The sequence below is a fragment of the Panulirus ornatus genome, chromosome 72 (genome assembly GCF_036320965.1).
Source record: "Panulirus ornatus isolate Po-2019 chromosome 72, ASM3632096v1, whole genome shotgun sequence".
NCBI classification, from domain to species: domain Eukaryota; kingdom Metazoa; phylum Arthropoda; class Malacostraca; order Decapoda; family Palinuridae; genus Panulirus; species Panulirus ornatus.
The window spans coordinates 5,255,236-5,278,694 of NC_092295.1; positions in this window are offsets into that span (position 1 = coordinate 5,255,236).

The following is a 23,459-nucleotide window of genomic DNA, read 5'->3' on the forward strand; positions in this document are numbered from 1 at the left end:
CCAGAGGACAGTCGTCAGAGATAAGATCTCTTGAGATGATGTCTTGAGTAACGTCCAACAGAAATCCTTGCAACCCATGGCATATTGGCCATACTGCTCAGATACTTCTCTGCCGTAGATACAGTGGTATTCAGAATACATAGGGTCGGTAAAGATAAAGCCTAACGTGTATATATTTTCACATGTGTATCCGTGCGTTTTTGTGTAGAGTTGTGTATGTGTATACCCACATGTGTATAAAATATACATGTATCTATTGTGCGTATATCTTTCCCCGAATGTTTATGTATGTTTCTGGGAGTGCAGTGCATAATGTAATCACCTATTTGTACTGTACTGCATGTATTCTCCTTAACTCATTTCTCTTGATTCTGGTTCCGCTTTTCATGCCTTCCTCTGTATAATCTCTATTAGTTCCTTGCACTTCTTTAAATGCGGTGACCATAGCTGGGAGGTACAATCTAGTTTCTTGCTTAATTCATGCTGTGGCCTCTGGTTGTTCTATCGCTGTGTACGTCATCAAACTGGTTCAAAAACTCAACGGCAATGATCGGGACTCTCTTACTCTTCTGTCTTCTATGGTGAATAAATCTAAGACTTCATTCTTTTCCTGTAACTCAGTTCTCGTAGTTATGGTACTGATGTTAGCACTCTCCCCAGACCTTTTCTATACGTTCTCATGGTTCCTTAGCGTGCGTTGAGTAAGCCTGGAAAGCTTATTCTAGCTTTGGCCTAATATTGGGTGGGAATAACTCGCTGAATATTATCTTATCCATGTATGTGAGAGCTGTTCTAATAATAGCCAACAGACAGTTGTCTTTTACGTATATAGCTTTTCCTCTGCAAGACGTCATTCAATTGCTTTTTGATTGCGTTTTTCATTACCATACAAATCACACTCATCAAGGAGACCAATATGTACTTCTGCGCATCCCTTCCAGTCATGCGTACGTATTGCCTCCCTCCTTAGCGTGGTAACTTTCATGTATAATGCATCATTAGAAAATGCCATTCACAACCAAACCACACAGAATATTCCGTGGTTTACTCTGATTGCTTCGCATGCCCATGTTTAGTCCATTGATGATACCTTTATACCACAAGGCCTCAACTCATTCTATCCCATGCACTCTTTCATTCATGCGAAAGTCTGACTCACGATACCCGAAAGCTTCCATAACTTCATCCTTTCATTTTTTCCTTGGAGTTTCTCCCTCTTCCCTGCTTCTGATACAAAGATCCTTCTTGTTAGTCTCTGTTGATTCATCTTCTTCATTTGCCTGAGCCATTTTGGCACACCCTGTTCAGCTCTCTGAGTTAGACTACGCCAACTACTGCACATATTTCTCTGACAACGCTGTTTCTTATACGATTAACTCACTTCACAGTACATATCTGCTGCAAACATTTCGTCTTCATTATATCATGTCTTTGAACATGACCAACATTGTCTTTAGAAATACTTTCCTTTTCGGTGCTTCATTCTCCTTTGCCACCCTATGATCCCTGCTCCCATTGCTCTATTTGTTATCACGTCCACTCCCAGCCATTTCTTTTACCGCCTTGATGCTGCTCATCAGCTTACTTTTGATATAATCAATTTTCATCCCTCTCCTTTACACATTCTTTGAGACTCTGTTATGAGCTTTTGGAATTTGCCGCCAGAGACGCGTCATCTGCAAACATCAAATGAATCACCTATTTTCCTAAGCCATCCACAGAATACTGCACACTGGTCTTTCTTCCAAACTCCTTATGTCAACTTCTGTCCATAGATAGATTAAATAGCCACACTGGCACCACACAACCTCCATGCAGATCCTCTGTCTCGAGCCACTCACCTCTTCCCTAATATGTGAGTTATCGTAACAACAGAAGAATTGAGATATCAAAGATTATCTTGACTTGTATTTATTTCTTATGGTCTTAACAACCTGACAATTGAACTATTTAGATTTTAGAGCATTTTGTTGGTGTATTTTATACTTAAGCAAGATTATCTGTTGATTGGAATATCTATCTGCAAAGGATGTGAAATACCAGGAATGATCTCAACAGATTAGACAATCATTACCTGATTCTCCAAAAGTTGTAAAACATGGATGACTGAGACATTCGCTCGTTGCTTCAGAAATTGCGTATTATACTCCAAAGTACACGGAAGAATATATACGTATACGAATAACTTAAGACTATTAAGTGTTTATGCTAAACAGGAAACCTAGTATTGGAGTGAGTGGATCAGCATATATACATATATGTATATATATATGGAGGAAGTGAAGTGTTTTAGATATCTGGGAGTGGATCTGGCAGCGGATGGAACCATGGAAGCGGAAGTGGATCATAGGGTGGGGGAGGGGGCGAAAATTCTGGGAGCCTTGAAGAATGTGTGGAAGTCGAGAACATTATCTCGGAAAGCAAAAATGGGTATGTTTGAAGGAATAGTGGTTCCAACAATGTTGTATGGTTGCGAGGCGTGGGCTATGGATAGAGTTGTGCGCAGGAGGATGGATGTGCTGGAAATGAGATGTTTGAGGACAATGTGTGGTGTGAGGTGTTTTGATCGAGTAAGTAACGTAAGGGTAAGAGAGATGTGTGGAAATAAAAAGAGCGTGGTTGAGAGAGCAGAAGAGGGTGTTTTGAAATGGTTTGGGCACATGGAGAGAATGAGTGAGGAAAGATTGACCAAGAGGATATATGTGTCGGAGGTGGAGGGAACGAGGAGAAGAGGGAGACCAAATTGGAGGTGGAAAGATGGAGTGAAAAAGATTTTGTGTGATCGGGGCCTGAACATGCAGGAGGGTGAAAGGAGGGCAAAGAATAGAGTGAATTGGAGCGATGTGGTATACCGGGGTTGACGTGCTGTCAGTGGATTGAATCGGGGCATGTGAAGCGTCTGGGGTAAACCATGGAAAGCTGTGTAGGTATGTATATTTGCGTGTGTGGACGTATGTATATACATGTGTATGGGGGGTGGGTGGGCCATTTCTTTCGTCTGTTTCCTTGCGCTACCTCGCAAACGCGGGAGACAGCGGCAAAAATATATATATATATATATATATATATATATATATATATATATATATATATATATATATATATATATATATATATATATATATATAACTTTGGAGAAATGTCTTTAATTGTTCGTGACTTCGATGAAGAAAATAGCATTTTAGACTAGTGCTAGGCGAAGCCTTGAGTACCTATAATTCAAGACAATGGAAGTTATATCAATAAATGGCAGATCTCTCTAAAAAATGATCAAATCTTTATACAGCATTATTGGAAAATATGTATACATAAGTTCACAAATAGATGTGCATATAGACAAGAACAGATAAAGATATATGTAAAGATATAGATGAATGCAATGACAAATATGATAGTTGCAAATTATTGGAAATTTAGTGAGTAGCGAAAGTATCCTTTAGTTAATATTCTGTTGATTCTAATCCATAATCATATTGCACACTTATATATTTCACAGAAGATATGTGTATGTATATTGCTAATATGTGATATGAATGTTATATTTGTATCAAGAATATACAAAGCGTATATAATATAATATACTGTACGTAATATGAATACTAGACAATATATAAGTTGTATCCTTAAAACAGGCAAAAACGATATGGCACTGTAGTAGGAAGGTTTATGATGGGGAGTTGAACCATTATCATAAAACAAATGGTCTTTCTTCTGGCTGTTGGAATACGAGACGAAACTCAAAAAAACGAGTTTTTAAGGGGGGTGAGGGGCGAAAAAACATCCCCATAAAACTAGTGTTACAGGGAAAGAGACAGGCCTTGGTGGTAGGAGGTAACGTGAACATATAATCAACATATTACCACAAAGAGAACATTTCTTTTTGTGTGGTTAGAGGTGGGTTGGGGTGGAGATTTGGGGGGGGGGGGTGACTCACACTTTTACTGGCAATGCAAATTTCTGGTGACTGAAAACACAGCACGCAAGATAAATCGCATCGTCCCTTCATGCATTGTATGCTGCGAATGCCTCTCTCCATCACAGCATAAAGATTAATGCTATCACATTATCTTTTTCCCATAATATCACCTCAGCATATATTTTTTCGAGACTATTGCTATGAAAATAGTGGAATACCAATACGGCTTTGAAAATTTGGAGAGGGGTTTCAAAAATGGATATTCTTCAACCCATCTTTGTTTGCGTAAGATGTGAGGCTTCAAATATCACGCAGTGTAACAGAAGGTTGAACCTTCTTAACCTACTGTGATAGATGTTCATAGTGTCTTCAGTCATATGCGATAGATATCTATATTTCTTATCTCTAAGATCAATGTTAGTCGTGCCTTTTACCTTCTGCAATAGATATTCATATATCATTTTGTCTTCCAAGATGGATTTTTGTCTTGCCTTTAACCTTCTACGATAGGTAATTATAGTGAATTTATCTTCAACGATAAATGAATGATGTATCTCAAACTTCTCAAGATGGACGTCTATATTGTTATTTGTCCACAGTGACTGTTTGCAGTGTTTTTATCTCTTACATTAGATGTTTTTCATCTACGATAGATGTTCATAGTGTTCCTAACTTCAACATTATATATTTTGATGCCATTTAACTTCTGGGGTGAACGACTGATGTGTCTTTCATATATTTTCATACTATTCATGCGCGAGTTATTCACGGAAGCGCGAAAACCCCCACACTCTCCACACATGCACTCAACACACAGGAGAACATATACTCAGGTATAGATAAGTGGCTTACCTTCGCCTCTCTCCCTAGGGGCAAGGAGATCGACTCTGTGAGGGCGTCATGGCCGACGGGCTCACAATAAATGTTGTTTACACTCTCCAAAACTCTCAACAGACGGCAAAGAATGATTCTAACACTGTGTTATGGTTTTACTATATACGCACGTATAGAGATATTTAGTAGACGTATATGTACTTACGTAAGAATATATCTATCTATCTATCTATCTATCTATCTATCTATCTATGAATATATATATATATATATATATATATATATATATATATATATATATATATATATATATATATATATATATATATATATATGTATATATAAACAGGACCACACTTGAATGAGATATCACCAACGGCGAATTTGAATCATCGTTACTGGATGAATCATTTCTCTGCTACTGTTTGGAGAACAGACTCGAAGCTGCAGGAGTCCCCTGAGAGGGATCATGGGGTTATACATAATGGGTATAAAGCGAATTATTTTTCTTTCTTGGACACAAAATCTTGGAGAGGTGAGAAGAAACATGAATCGTACCTATAGTTTGATTCGTAATCTCTGATAATCCTCGATATCTTTAAATTCTAAAGCTAGATGAATTAATAGACTCAGTGGAATTTATGTAGATACCTGTCCTGGTAGATTAATAGCATCTGAGTCTATTGTGTATTATAAGTATCTATCTTAACCTTTTTTCCTTAAGCTACCTTATACTCTCACCTGTCGTATGTTATTGGTATCATTGTTATAGTATCTTAAGCTATCTTGAGATAACATTTTAAGGCATCGCGTACTACTACTATCTTGATGAGGGCATTTCAAGCGATCGTGTACTACAAATATCTTGATAAGAGTATCTTAAGCGATCGCGTATCCTCTACCATCGCATCTTATCAGGAGCTTAAGATTATATTGATTTGTTATGTACTGTTTCATAACGTTATCAAGACTTAGATAAGCTGATGAGATTTTCTAGCAACCATTTTCTTCGCTTAGCAATAATAAAGACATCAAGAGATACGTCAATGCATTACTATTTAGTACTTTACTAATATATTTATACCACTGAGAAGGTAATCTCATTATAATAAGTAATCTTAAAATTTATGTAAATTACAGAACAAAGCTGAATGCCATTTCATTTCTCGATATTCGAAAAAAGAACCTTGTGAATAAGCATCCTTTATCCTTTATCTCTAAGTAGGGATGGCATATATATATATATATATATATATATATATATATATATATATATATATATATATATATATATATATATATATATATATATACATATCTGTGTGTGTGTGTGTGGACCATCGCAAGAAGCTGCGAAAAACCGGTTGCAACCGGTTCGGACACTTAAAATGGCTATTTACGTACGTAAAGAGTAACGCGCAATCAATTTGCAATAATCATTGCATCATATGAATCGCCCAAATTACCGAAATTAGCTCATCTTTTAGGTCTGCTGTTTGAATTCCTTGGACACACAAATTAGCCTGGTTGAAATTAGCGAGTTTCTTTTATCAAGCCACCAAAATTAATTGTATAAGAAAGTTTAATATTTCAATATATGTTATTAAGGCCAAACAATAACACTCTTTTTTTTTGTGCCTTGCTGTGTCAAAAAAAAAACGAGAAAATGGAGAAAAATGGACGATCTTTTCTTCATTATCATTTACTGCTGTAAATTTCTGATCTTTCTTATTGTGATGCGTGGCGGTGGCTCAAATATTTTTGGTAATTAACTACTTGAACTCGACCCTACGACCCTGGCGGACGACGGTATACATATTAGGCACGGCAGCACGACCCATGAGCAAGACGTTGCGATGCTTAAGCACGACGATATAACCGTTGAACACGACGGTAAGACCTTGAACGCGACGGTACAACCTTTGAACACAACCGGACGACCTGGAACAAGGCGACATAGCCGTTGAACACGTAAGTAGGACCACTGAACAAGATGGTGCGACCGTTGAACACAACTCTACGACTCTTGAGCACGACAGCACTATTACTGAGCAAGACGATACGACGATTGGGCACGACGGTACGACACTTGGGCACGACGGTACGAGTCTACGATATATGCCCCACAAGTCCCTTAGGGGTGAAGCCAACGATTAGGACGTTGTATCCAAGGGTTGTACTCCGTCATGTTCAGAACAATGGCGCGTGACGGGTAAATGCTGTTCATCTGTCTGTTCTCGATGTTCATGTTTACGTTGAACAATGGATGACAAGATTACAGACCATCGTTCCTTTTGGAATCAGCTATCGCATAGACTGAAGTAAAACGAAAGAATTTTCGTCATAGAGCGAACGCTAAAGATATGGGATGTAAACACCTATCAACGTTATACACATTTGATGAAAAGAACCATATACATTTTGCGATTGTCATGAAATACAGTTTGTTATGAAAATGTTACTGAGAAGACGGTGTAATTTATTAATCTACATAGAGAACATACTGTAAGTCGTCGGAATGATATTCCTGTCAATCTGCATATCTTATGTTGGTTATTTTCATCAATATATATATATATATATATATATATATATATATATATATATATATATATATATATATATATATATATATTGAACGTAAGGTGTGTTTATGCTTGTTTCAAACAACATTTGCATTAGTAAGTCACTCTGATAACATTATTCATTTGTTAGTAATTGAACTGCATGTTGGTCAGCTGGTTGAAAAAACAGATTAGCAAATTAGCCATTCAAGTAATTAATTTTTATATAAATGAGGTTTGGTGTGGGTAAATGAGATGCATAGATCGTAAAGTTGTTGGATGATAACATTTTGTTCTCTAAACGATGAGGTTTGTTCGGTCTAACAGGTAGATAGGTAGTTTCTAAGGCATTTGATTAACGAGTTAAGCACTGTATATGTAAATATGTTAACCAGCCAATTGGTAACTGAATAACACTTTAGTAGGACATTAATTCATAATAACAAGCTGATTACAAAATGATGCATTAGCAAGTTTTATATACATATGCATTACGTTAACTATAATCATGCATAAACTCGTATGAAATATAAACTCTACCGATATCTGAGTTCAAAGTTTTTCTCTTCAATACATACATACATGCACACACACACACCCACACACACACACACACACACACACTCACATATATATATATATATATATATATATATATATATATATATATATATATATATATATACATATATATACACATATATATTACATATTTATATATATATATATATATATATATATATATATATATATATATATATATATATATATATATATATATATATATATATATATATATATATATATATATATATATATATATATATATATATATATATATATATATATATATATATATATATATATATATATATATATATATATATATATATATATATATATATATATATATATATATTATGTGGGACATACAATGCCTACACATATATGTATATGAGCCAGATACCCCAGTCAATGAGACAAAATTTACGACACTGCATACCATATTCTCCTGTCTTGCCTGACGTTCTGTAACCATCAGACACCATGTCTGTCCGTCTCTCCGTCCATCGCAGGCAAAACACTTGATACAAAAGTCCTTTTGATATAAAAGCGCAATACTTCTGCCACTTCCGCCCTCCCGGAGACCTATATTTAGTCAAAAATTAAAGTAGGAAAAGTTGTAATTGGCGCAGTGATTTAAATATCAGAGTTTCTCCCTTTTGTTGAACTTCCGGTCTATTTATAGCCAGTCAATCAATGATGACCTCTAACATTTTTTTTATGCTATTTGTTTATTGCATTGTTTTCAGGAAATTTTTATTTGTGCGTTTGTTATTTTTCCTAAAAGCGATTATTGTCTGGATAAATATGCTTCGTTGACAGAGCATATTCGGTAGTGCATCTTATATACGAACAAATTTCTTTCTTCTTTATATTTTGTTCTCTCTAATAGGTGATATGAATTTTGCAATATAGGTTAGAGGCCCTGATTTTAATTACCTTTCATGATTGCCATTAAACCCAGCTATGCATGTAATCACAGTCATTTTTCATCTCTTTCCTTCTTATATATTTTTTCTCGTACTCTTTTCCTTTAATTTTTTTTGGTAACTTTACTACGGCAAAGTCTCTTTAATGGCCAGGAATGAACTTTAAACTCGACTGAGCCTCATAAAAAAAAGAGCAACTTTAATTCATAGAGAAATATTTTTTGATATTTAACCTTCTATTTCTCCACCTTACCCTAAAGGGGTAATATAGTCTATTTTTTTGGGATGTTTAAATGACACATTAGCATTATATCATACAATTGGTCCTTATTAATGCATTAATAAGGACCAATGTCTTTGAATCATGATGATGAATCAGTGTCTTCGAAGTGTGATTAAGGACGAGTAGATCTTATCAGCGAACAGTAGGAGACATTTATAACATATGAATTATTGGCATTTCACAAATGATTTGAATATGAAGGTTAACAAGCACGGAGAAAGGTCGAAATGATTGGAGGTAGGTAGTAGACGTGGTAGAATTGGCAGAAGCATAGGAGTATATAAGTTACAGGAGATATAATAGCAACTGTGGTATATACAACTGTATTCCCCAATGGCTCGTGCTACAGAACCAACACTACAGCAAAAAGAAATGTGCATATAGGTATTTGTGTAATGGTTCTAGGAGAAGACGCTGTTATTGTTCTGATGCTGCAATACTAACACTGGTGTCAGGTGCAAAATATATAGATATAGGTTGAAATACTGATTAAGTTTGATACAGTGAAAGTAACGCTTGTGCCAGTAGGTGCAGACATAGGATCTATACAACGCTTTTTATCTTGTAGCAGCAATAAACTTGAAGTAACTGGGAGAGGTATAATTGTAAAAAGTAATCTGGGAGATGTATAATTGTAGCAAGAATGAAAGTATTTTGATATTTTGAGTTGTTATTGTTGCTTCCATGGTTGTAGGAATAGAAGTAGAAGAATAGAATGATGTCTAGAAATTATGATGCCGGATCTGTGCCTTCGAAGTATTGTGGACCAATGTGAATTATAGAGCTGAACCAGTATCTTCGAAGCATTATTGTGGACCAGCGTCTTAGGAGTATAGTTCTTGACCAGTATCTTCGAAGTATAGTGCCAGACTAATCACTTCGGCGCATGATACTAGACTAATGACTTCGAAGCGTGATTGTGGACCAATAAATCTTACCGTTGATATAGCATCTGCGTCTGGCTTTTCTCTTGTAGCTGTATATATGTAGTATTGACTCTTGTAGTAAACTAGGAAAGGCATAATTGTTGTACATACAGTTGTAGCAAGAATATAAGTAGTAGTAGGAAAAATCATTCATACAAGTAATATTATCAGTAGCAGTAATGCCTGCAGCGTAGTAGTAGTAAAAGAAATAGTAACAGCAATGGCACATATTGTTGTATTTAAGGGAAATGTTCATTTTGTGCCTATAAAGAACCTGCATCGTTAGCAATAGCAACAGTAGCAGCGGGTATAGCAGAAGCCATACGAACCAAGGAAAGTCATATCTATTTCCTTAAGTTATAGATTATATTAATGTCAAGCTGATTATTGCATCACGAAGATTGCAGGGTAAGAATGATGCTTGAAGTTATGATATTGGTTTGGTTGTGGAGATTATTGAGCTATCTTTCGTTTTTTCGTTCATTGACATTATATTCTTAAGCTTTGCTATCTATGTAGGTGCTTATATATATATATATATATATATATATATATATATATATATATATATATATATATATATATATATATATATATATATATATATATATATATATATATATATATATACATATATACATATAGATATATATGGATATACATATATATATATATATATATATATATATATATATATATATATATATATATATATATATATATATATATATATATATATATATATGTATATATATATATAGGTATATATATCAAATATAAACGGACACAGCATTCATCTAAAGCAGACTTTTAAATGCCAATTATACATTGGCATAACTTGCAAAATTTTCTTACTCGTATCTTTCACTTGAAAATCATGTTCGCTAACAACAAGTCAGTTCCCTGTAAGAAGAGAAATATCAACCTATCTTCAGTTTTTTTTTTTGATATTGTATGACAACTGCATCCTTCTCTACAAAATCAGCTGGAAAAATTAAAAATTAAAAATTCTAGCACACTAATATTCTAAGCTTAGTTGTATCATATTATCTAAGGTTTTTTTTTTCGTAGTCTTTGCCTGTTATGTAGGCGTGATTTCATTACGTGTATGCTAGCTAATTAGTGCCAAGCACTTACAGATGATATTAGCTACCCCTTATAAGCTTTACAAAGCCTTGGTGATCCCTTCAAAGTAAGACCTACGGAATCGTTCCCTAACCTTGGAGGCTGCAAGGTAGTAATACAGAACAAAGAATAAATAAAAAAAAAATCGATGATTACGTATGCAGATTGTGAGAGAGAAAAATAAGATATTCAAACAGCTTTGAAGCATAGATATTATTCCAGTTTTCTACTGGTATATAAAACATATTCCTTGATTCTCTGCACTAAGAAAATCCCCTTCAGAAAATGACGGAATATTACCAATAAGAAGAAGAGTGTGTCAGTTGACATTGAGTCTAACCCTGGGAGGGGGAGATGTCTAGCAGTGGGGGGGTTGGGGGTTGGGGGGGTGGGGGTGGGGGGATAGATGCTGTCGGTCGGTGGTGTCCGCGAAGGTGGTTCTGGACACGAAAATGTCTACCTCCGTTCGTCAGGTGCTGATAGATGATGCGATGTTCAGTTTGCCATCACCTGTATGCAAATTAGGCTAAGGTGGATGTTTACCCATCACTCCTCACGTCCGGGTTGGCTGGGAGACGCAGTTGCTAAACCACCCTGACTTGCAATCCACCCTTCCGAATACTCTCCATCGTCATGCGTTACATAAGTCAAACCCATGCTGTTCTCACGACGCGAAATTACACATTCCCATGGATTTAATCTCTACTTACTGAATATTTCAATCTCCATCGGAGCCACGCATTTTCAGAACGCCGTGAACTGCTGTGGCTCCCTTCACAAGACTCGCTAGGAATCATCGAATTCCCGTCGTGGCTACAGGGAAACATTGATATGGTCTCGGCAGCACGCCAGGGAACCCATTTCAATGCTTTAGTTTGTACATACCCCACGATTAATCATGATAATCACTATATCACTAATCAACGAAGTAAGGCACACCATTACTCACTATGTAAACATGATCAGGGGCTGAGATCGGCGCCATGGAACCAGCTCCCTCAACCGTGCTTGCTAATGCAAGCAATTGGTAAGCATGTTCCTCGATCGAGTCAGAGACGATCACCAACGAGAATCGAAAAAAAAAAAATCAGTCTCCACATCACAAATTCACCACATGCTTGCCTCTGCAACCGAAATAACTACGTGGGATCATGCACGTGACTGACGCAAGCAGCGTGGCTGGTCTTACCTATGCGGCGCAGGGAACAGATGTGCCCAGTTAGACTCCCCTTCCATAAACCCGTCCGGTCTGTCCTCGTCGCTTCCCACCCCGGCTCACACACCCTCTCTCATGCACCCGTCCACAAACTGGCTCACTACCTACACCGCTTGCAGTGGCTCTGCCCCTTCCTGCAAACACCATCATCTTGGAGAGAGTGCTTTCACCCCCACCACCTTTATGTTATCATGACTTACATTGTGCTTTCACTCTTCCTCTCCACAACCATCCTTGACAGCTGCCCTTCAAACAGTAGCTGGGAGAGTCCTTGTACTTCTCTTTCGTATTATGGTTAACAGTACCTTAATCCTCCTCTGTCATTATCAATTATAGTTCTTTGATTCTCCTCCAGCACTATCACTGACAGCTTTAACTTCTCATGTAGTGCCTGAAGGTACAGAGCTTTAGCCTTATTCTGGTACCTGAAGCTAGAGTGCTTTAACCCCCTTTGGTACCCGAAGTTAGAGAGTGCTTTAGCCTTCCTGTGGTACCTGAAGTTAAAGTGCTTTACCTCTCCTGTGGTACCTGAAGTTAGAGTGTTTTAGCCCTCCTCTGATACTTGAAGTTACCGTGCATTACCTCTCCTATGGTACCAGCAGTTAGAGTGTTTTAGCCCTCTACTGATACTTGAAGTTACCGTGCTTTACCTCTCCTATGGTACCTAAAGTTAGAGTGCTTTAACCCCCCATTGCTGCCTGAAGTTAGAGAGTGCGCTAGCCATCCTGTGGCACCTGAAGTTAAGGAGTGCTCTAGCCTTTCTCTGGTACCTGAAGTTGGAGTGCTTTAGCCCTTCTCTGGTACATGAAATTAGAGATCTTTAACCCTCGTGTGGTACCAAAAGTTACAGTGATCTAATTCCCCTGTGGTAATAATAATAATAATAATAATAATGATAATAATAATAATAATAATAATGATAATAATAATAATAATAATGATAATAATAATAATAATAATAATAATAATAATGATAATAATAATAATAATAATAATAATAATAATAATGATAATAATAATAATAATAATAATAATGATAATAATAATAATAATAATAATAATAATAATAATAATAATAATAATGATAATAATAATAATAATAATGATAATAATAATAATAATAATAATAATAATGATAATAATAATAATAATAATAATGATAATAATAATAATAATGATAATAATAATAATAATAATAATAATAATGATAATAATAATAATAATAATAATAATAATAATAATGATAATAATAATAATAATAATAATAATGATAATAATAATAATAATGATAATAATAATAATAATAATAATAATGATAATAATAATAATAATAATGATAATAATAATAATAATAATAATAATAATAATAATAATAATGATAATAATAATAATAATGATAATAATAATAATAATAATAATAATAATAATAATGATAATAATAATAATAATAATAATAATAATAATAATAATAATAATAATAATAATAATAATAATAATAATAATAATAATAATGATAATAATAATAATAATGATAATAATAATAATAATAATAATAATAATAATAATGATAATAATAATAATAATAATAATAATAATAATAATAATAATAATGATAATAATAATAATAATAATAATAATAATAATAATAATAATAATAATAATAATAATAATAATAATGATAATAATAATAATAATAATAATAATAATAATAATAATAATAATAATAATAATAATAATAATAATGATAATAATAATAATAATAATAATAATAATAATAATAATAATAATAATAATAATAATATTAATAATAATGATAATGATAATGATAATAATAAAAATGATAATAATAATAATAATAATAATAATAATAATAATAATAATAATAATAATAATAATAATAATAATAATAATGATAATAATAATAATAATGATAATAATAATAATAATAATAATGATAATAATAATAATAATAATAATAATAATAATGATAATAATAATAATAATAATAATAATAATGATAATAATAATAATAATAATAATAATAATAATAATAATAATGATAATAATAATAATAATAATAATAATAATAATAATAATAATAATAATAATGATAATAATAATAATAATGATAATAATAATAATAATAATGATAATAATAATAATAATAATGATAATAATAATAATAATGATAATAATAATAATAATAATAATAATAATGATAATAATAATAATAATAATAATAATGATAATAATAATAATAATAATAATAATGATAATAATAATAATAATGATAATAATAATAATAATGATAATAATAATAATAATAATGATAATAATAATAATAATGATAATAATAATAATAATGATAATAATAATAATAATAATGATAATAATAATAATAATAATAATAATGATAATAATAATAATAATGATAATAATAATAATAATGATAATAATAATAATAATAATAATAATAATGATAATAATAATAATAATAATAATGATAATAATAATAATAATAATAATGATAATAATAATAATAATAATGATAATAATAATAATAATAATAATAATAATAATAATAATAATAATAATAATAATAATAATAATGATAATAATAATAATAATGATAATAATAATAATAATAATAATAATAATAATAATAATAATAATGATAATAATAATAATAATAATAATAATAATAATGATAATAATAATAATAATAATAATAATGATAATAATAATAATAATAATAATAATAATAATAATAATAATAATAATAATAATGATAATAATAATAATAATAATAATAATAATAATAATAATAATGATAATAATAATAATAATGATAATAATAATAATAATAATAATAATAATAATAATAATAATAATAATGATAATAATAATAATAATAATAATAATAATAATAATAATAATAATAATAATAATGATAATAATAATAATAATAATAATAATAATGATAATAATAATAATAATGATAATAATAATAATAATGATAATAATAATAATAATAATAATGATAATAATAATAATAATAATAATAATAATAATAATAATAATAATGATAATAATAATAATAATAATAATAATAATAATAATAATAATAATAATAATAATAATGATAATAATAATAATAATAATAATAATAATAATAATAATAATAATAATAATAATAATGATAATAATAATAATAATAATAATAATAATAATAATAATAATAATAATAATAATAATAATAATGATAATAATAATAATAATAATAATAATAATAATAATAATAATAATGATAATAATAATAATAATAATAATGATAATAATAATAATAATAATAATAATAATAATAATAATAATAATAATAATAATGATAATAATAATAATAATAATAATAATAATAATAATAATAATAATAATAATAATAATGATAATAATAATAATAATAATAATAATAATAATAATAATAATAATAATAATAATAATAATAATAATAATAATAATAATAATAATAATAATAATAATAATAATAATAATAATAATGATAATAATAATAATAATGATAATAATAATAATAATAATAATAATAATAATAATAATAATAATAATAATAATAATAATGATAATAATAATAATAATAATAATAATAATAATAATAATAATAATAATAATGATAATAATAATAATAATAATAATAATAATAATAATAATAATAATAATAATAATAATGATAATAATAATAATAATAGTAATGATAAAACAATAACAATAACAATAATGATGATAATGATGAAATAATAACAACGCTAATGATAATGACAACAATGATAATAGTAATAATAATAATAATATAACAATAATAATAATGATAATAATAATAGTAATAATAATAATAATAATAATAATAATAATAATAATAATAATAATAGTAATAATAATGATATTGATAATGATAAGGATTATAATAATGATAATGATAACAACAGTGATACTAGAATATCAATAATAATGATCATGAACCATCTTGATTGGTTTTTAAAGCAGTTATGACAGCATAACTGGTGATTGGTGCTGATGAACTTATTAGCTTAGTCAGTCAGTCATCCCCCAGCATGTATGTATGAGCGAAATTTCGTTTTTTTTTTTTTTTTTTAAGACGCTGAAGTTGTGCGTAAGTGATTTCACAATTTGTATGCACTGTACTTGATGGACCCAATGGAAATGGGAATTGAGTGATGATAGATAGATAGATATACAGATAGTAGATATATAGAAATATACACAAATTGATAGAAAATTAGATACATTCAAATATACATATAGATAGACAGATTTTAATGCTAAGATTATAATGTGGATATCAATGCTGAATTAGGTTATTTTTGTAATTTGCTCGTTAGAACACATCTATTTCAACGAGAGAAAGAAACATATCTATTTCAACTAGTTTTGTTCTTTCCCATTACTAAGGCTTCGTTACTTTCACCATTTTGGAAAGCCTTTGTAATCTTAACTAGGTATCAGATTTCTAGTTCTGTATCCACGCCATCAACTAATCGATAAAGGCAAATTTCTTGCTTTCTTCTCCTTTGCTTTTCATAACTCGTACTTGATATGATATGATTACATATCTACTTTCTTATAACGAATCAGTCATTCCTCCCGTGTTTAAGCATTTGCAAACTGATCATGACCACATCTACTAAATCTTTTTCCACATCCAAGCATATGAGAAAATAATGCATCTTCAGATTCATCTTCAAAAGATGTTTAGGAAATGTGACTGTCAAATGTGTATTTGAATGTCATAAAACATTCGAGTCTGCCAGTATTATAAATTTTTGCACCTGTGGTAAGTTGACGGAACTCACAGGCTGAGAGATATGATACTCAGTGCTGATGATGATAGATAATTCAATGAATATCAAAGAACATAACAGTGGATGAATATTGAACATTCACATGAGAATTACTTACCGGAAATGGATGAATAATGAAGAGTTAACATATTTAGATAGATGAAGGCATGCTTGACAGGCATACGTACCTGACTGCAAGAGAGAGAGAGAGAGAGAGAGAGAGAGAGAGAGAGAGAGAGAGAGAGAGAGAGAGAGAGAGAGGTGGGGTCCGGGTTGAGGAGGTAGGATCAGTGCAGCACCAACCCATCCATAGCCATGAACCGAGAGGTCTAGCCGACCCTGCTCAAAAAGCTGCAACACACATAATCCTTCAGTAGAATGACATTTGAATGCTCGTTCGCGCCTGGAGAAAGGCCTTGAGCACCTCACACCAAGTCATTTACCGCCAGCTTTGTGCTCTCCAGTCAGCTTCAAGGGAAATTATCAGTAGCCGTTATTTAATAGGTTTCTTTTTTTTTTTTTTCTTCTAGAGGCTATATGGAATATCGTTACGACAAATGGACCAAGAGGCTATCTTCATTACACGTTAAGTTTTCTAGTAATTGGAAAATGCTCCCTTAACACCTTTCATGAAACTCAGTGAAATGGACATTAAGATACAAATTTTCCTGGAAACTTTACCCACGAGAACAAGAATAGTTCATTATATGTGAAGAATAATGTAAAACAAGAGAATACGTCATAAGGACTTTATCTCATATCAATTCTTTCTTTCAGATACCAAAGATTATTTTATGTCCTTGCACTTGTCTGGAAAGATTTTCTATTTATTCACATATTTTGTAGTAATATCTAACTTTGGTACAGTAGAACTGCGGTGACGCAATTAAGGAAAAACGTTCCTTGAAGAAACAAGAATAAGGTGATGCAAAAGAATGTTTCATACATGAATTATGTATTTCTTGTCTGATATCAAGATTTCCGTTAATCAGAATACGCTTTTAGGTTGTGAGGAATATACATTCATCAAGATAGATTGTTTCCAGAGAAGGATATTAAAAAGGGCTTTTGCTTAATGATGGTGAATATAAATGGATCACATGAGTTCTCTAGGAATTTTTTATACTCAGATAAACCTCATTAAGGGAGGAATCTATTTGATAAAAGCCACCTGTCACTTCCAGATCCTGAAGACGCCTAAACTTTCGACTCTTCATCAATGAACATTAAATTCTTTCGTCACAAAAAAGTTTTTTCTCTTTTTTTTTTTGGAAAACGTTGCTATAGTCGATATTCGAAAAAATTTTAGAACAGCTAATGAAATTCATCCCTTCTCTCTCTCTCTCTCTCTCTCTCTCTCTCTCTCTCTCTCTCTCTCTCTCTCTCTCTCTCTCTCTCTCTCTCTCTCTCTCTCTCTCTCTCTCTCTCTCTCTCTCTCTCTCTCTCTCTCTCTCTCTCTCTCTCTCACCCTTCCCAAGTCTGTAAAAAAGATTTAGAAAAGTCATATTACTAACAAAATATTCATATGATGAGTCACAAAGACAGATGGAGTTTAAGGCAAGGCAACGAAGAGTGGTGGAATGTCTGATAGATTTTAGTATATATGACGAGAATTATGAGAAATAAACATTTTGTATATAGGGGCAGCAAATTGATGATATCTAAGTTATAAGGACTGAAAACATCATCATGATTTGCACAAAGAAATATACATTATATTTTGCATATAGGAGTGCTTTAGAAATCATTTCTAAGGGATACACTCGGCCAATGAACTAGAATAAGTGAAGTAGATAAGGAGCATATTGCTGGTGGAGCTTGAAGAGAACTTATGATCTTTGAGATCTGAGAGGAGGAAAAGTTCAGCCCCGTGTGGAAGAAATGAAAACTTTGAATGTATTTCGTAAAGTCTGGGTGAATCTGTGGAATTAGAGGGTGTAGGATGGACGAGGAGCGGCTGGCAACAGAGACAGGAGAAAAGATATGCACAGACAGGTAGACAGAAGGAAAGGCAGACCAATAAACGAAACTAATATGAACTATGTGATTATTACGCGAAAGTGCACTTGGGAACGTAACGTGTTTCATTTTCCCCGTGGACTCATATGATTATATATATATATATATATATATATATATATATATATATATATATATATATATATATATATATATATATATATATATATATATATATATATATATATTATATATATATATATATATATATATATATATATATATATATATATATATATATATATATATATATATATATATATATATATATATATATATATATATATATATATATATATATATATATATATATATATATATATATATATATATATATATATATATATATATATATATATATATATATATATATATATATATATATATATATATATATATATATATATATATATATATATATATATATATATATATATATATATATATATATATATATATATATATATATATATATATATATATATATATGTGTGTGTGTGTATGTGTGTGTGTGTGTGTGTGTGTGTGTGTGTGTGTTTGTGTACGCCCACACATAGTCATACAACAAAGTAGAAAAGAATGCTGTCGTAAACTGGCGACGTAACTATATACTTTACATCTCTGACGACATTTGTGTATCTATGTTAGTCATAATTAAGTACAAACAAAAAAAAACAATTGTCTAAGAAGAAAAACATACCAATCAACTCGTAAAAATTGAAATAAAAGAAAATAACTATTAACAAGAGCACTTAGAAAATACGGCTGAAAATATAGTTGAACATGATGGCTAATTCTGAGATTTTTTATATGTAAATAAGGACCAATCGTTCTTGGCATGGTATTACATATATGGTAAGAGCGAGCTTAAAAATACGGCTTGAAAATGCGACATGAGTATAAATTCGTGATCCCGTATTTCCCAGTTACCTAATGATGGTGACCTTTGGACTGCAATGCGCACATACCTTATTTACCTTATTTCGTGCTGTATGCAAAGCCAGCGAAATTATGCATAAGGCAACAGATGAAACGAAAAATGGGATGCCTTATGAGTCATTACGGGCCCCTGTGATTCAGGTGACATATGATAGAGATTCATGGATGTGTTGAATCACGCCCCCCTGGATGTTGCTGTGGGAGAGGTATAGAGAATCTATGATGATATAGAGAGATAAAGGAGATTCCATATATTGTTAAAGGAGTATATTTGTTAAGACTATAGACGATGGATGAATGCTATGTATGTCTCTGATTACATTAACAAACATACAGCGTATGGGAATTATACAAGATTATTGCCTTACATTACATTACAAAGTAATGAGAAATAGAATGGCTGAAACTGATATGCTCTTTAAAGCAACTACGGTATAACCCTTGTGCGTAATGGCATGACCATTGAGCACGACGGAACGATCCTTGAGCACGACGAAATAATCCTTGTATTGTCGTTCTCAAGGGTCGTACCATCGTGCTCGAGTGTCGTACCGTCGTGCTCGTGTCGTACCGTCGTGCTCAAGGGTCGTGCCATCGTAGTCCAGGATCCTGCTGTCTTCCTCAGGGTCGTGTTCTCATCCCCAAAATAATCACACAATCGTGCTCAAAGGTCGTACCGTCGTGCTCAAGCATCGCAGAGTCGTGCTCAAGTGTCGCACCGTCGTACTCCAGGGTCGCACCGCCGTTTCCAAGGAGATAATACAAAAGGAGTAAGAACGGATTCAATTAATCGAGCGAATTACTTTATCCTCAAAATACCCAAACGAGGTTAGAATTAGGAGAGGTTGAGGAAGACATAGAGAGACGTGATAATACTCTCATGGACTTACACAAACGATGAATATATTCGGATTTATGCAAATCAAATAGAGTTTTGCATATATCATCCTTGAAAACAAGCGACAAATTTTGGAACACTTATATCCAACAACAGCAAATGTTCTGTACGATGGAGAGAGAACCACAAGTAGAGATGAACCCAAGAAATGACAGCGAGGAAAGACTATCTTAAAAATAGGTTTGCACTAATATTCAATTTTGGAATTAGTTCATATGGCAATTTCTCGAAATTGGTAAAAAAAGAAAAAGAAAATAGTGAACACCTAAGAAGATGGTTGAAATGATGCTTCGGAAGATAGTTGATTAGAAGATTTAGAAATGGGTTGAAATGACAATTCATAAATAGGATAAGATAATACTTCGGGACTTGGCTGCAATGTCACTTTAGTCAAAATAACACTTTGAAAACTGGTTAGAACGATACTTTGAAATTAAAGATTTATATCAAATACCGATTTGTATTAGTTTATCTTCATAGAAATGATAATATGCTAAACTGACCCAAGTATACAAAGGGAGAATATAGATTCAAATTGCTCATTTACATGCTCCATATATAAGCTTTATTTCCAAGATCGTTTATAGTCTTCATTTACAAGCTTCGTTTATCACTTACCATTGACTTATAGACTTCCAAAGAGATCACGATGAACACTTGATCTGATATTTTCGTGATTATATATATATATATATATATATATATATATATATATATATATATATATATATATATATATATATATATATATATATATATATATATATATATATATATATATATATATATATATATATATATATATATATATATATATATATATATATATATATATATATATATATATATATATATATATATATATATATATATATATATATATATATATATATATATATATATATATATATATATATATATATATATGTATATATATATATATATATATATATATATATATATATATATATATATATATATATATATATATATATATATATATATATACATATATATATATATGTATATATATATATATATATATATATATATATATATATATATATATATATATATGTATATATATATATATATATATATATATATATATATATATATATATATATATATATATATATATATATATATATATATATATATATATATATATATATATATATATACATATATATATATATATATATATATATATATATATATATATATATATATATATATATATACATATATATATATATGTATATATATATATATATATATATATATATATATATATATATATATATATATATGTATATATATATATATATATATATATATATATATATATATATATATATATATATATATATATATATATATATATATATATATATATATATATATATATATATATATATATATGCATATATATATATATATAGTAAGGAAGGTCACGTCAGTTCGCCCAAGCGTCATGGAAGCGCCGCTAGCAGAGCCTGTGAGTCGAGACTAGTCACCTATCACCAACCGCTTCTCCTCCTCCCTCAGTCGTATGTCGGATGTCGCTGGAACACTTGGTCTGCTAGGGAATAGTGGGCGTATAGGAACATATCTATATATGCTTGTGTAGAGCTTGCGTTTCTCTTCCCCCTTGGTGGAGCATGCTGGGAGTCGGGTGTTCGGGAGCGTTACTGTGACGGATCATGAGTGCTCCGGAGCATGTGGTAGTCGGCGTTCGAGAAAACAGATATCTTGCAGCCTGGGCATGAAAGGTCGTAGATTTGTATGCATACATACATACATACGTATATATATATATATATATATATATATATATATATATATATATATATATATATATATATATATATATATATATATATATATATATATATATATATATATTGGTTCTCAGTGAATGTAGGTTTGTGGTAGGGGTGTGTGATGTCTCCATGGTTGTTTAATTTGTTTATGGATGGGGTTGTTAGGGAGGTGAATGCAAGAGTTTTGGAAAGAGGGGCAAGTATGAAGTCTGTTGGGGATGAGAGAGCTTGGGAAGTGAGTCAGTTGTTGTTCGCTGATGATACAGCGCTGGTGGCTGATTCATGTGAGAAACTGCAGAAGCTGGTGACTGAGTTTGGTAAAGTGTGTGAAAGAAGAAAGTTAAGAGTAAATGTGAATAAGAGCAAGGTTATTAGGTACAGTAGGGTTGAGGGTCAAGTCAACTGGGAGGTGAGTTTGAATGGAGAAAAACTGGAGGAAGTAAAGTGTTTTAGATATCTGGGAGTGGATCTGGCAGCGGATGGAACCATGGAAGCGGAAGTGGATCTTAGGGTGGGGGAGGGGGCGAAAATTCTGGGAGCCTTGAAGAA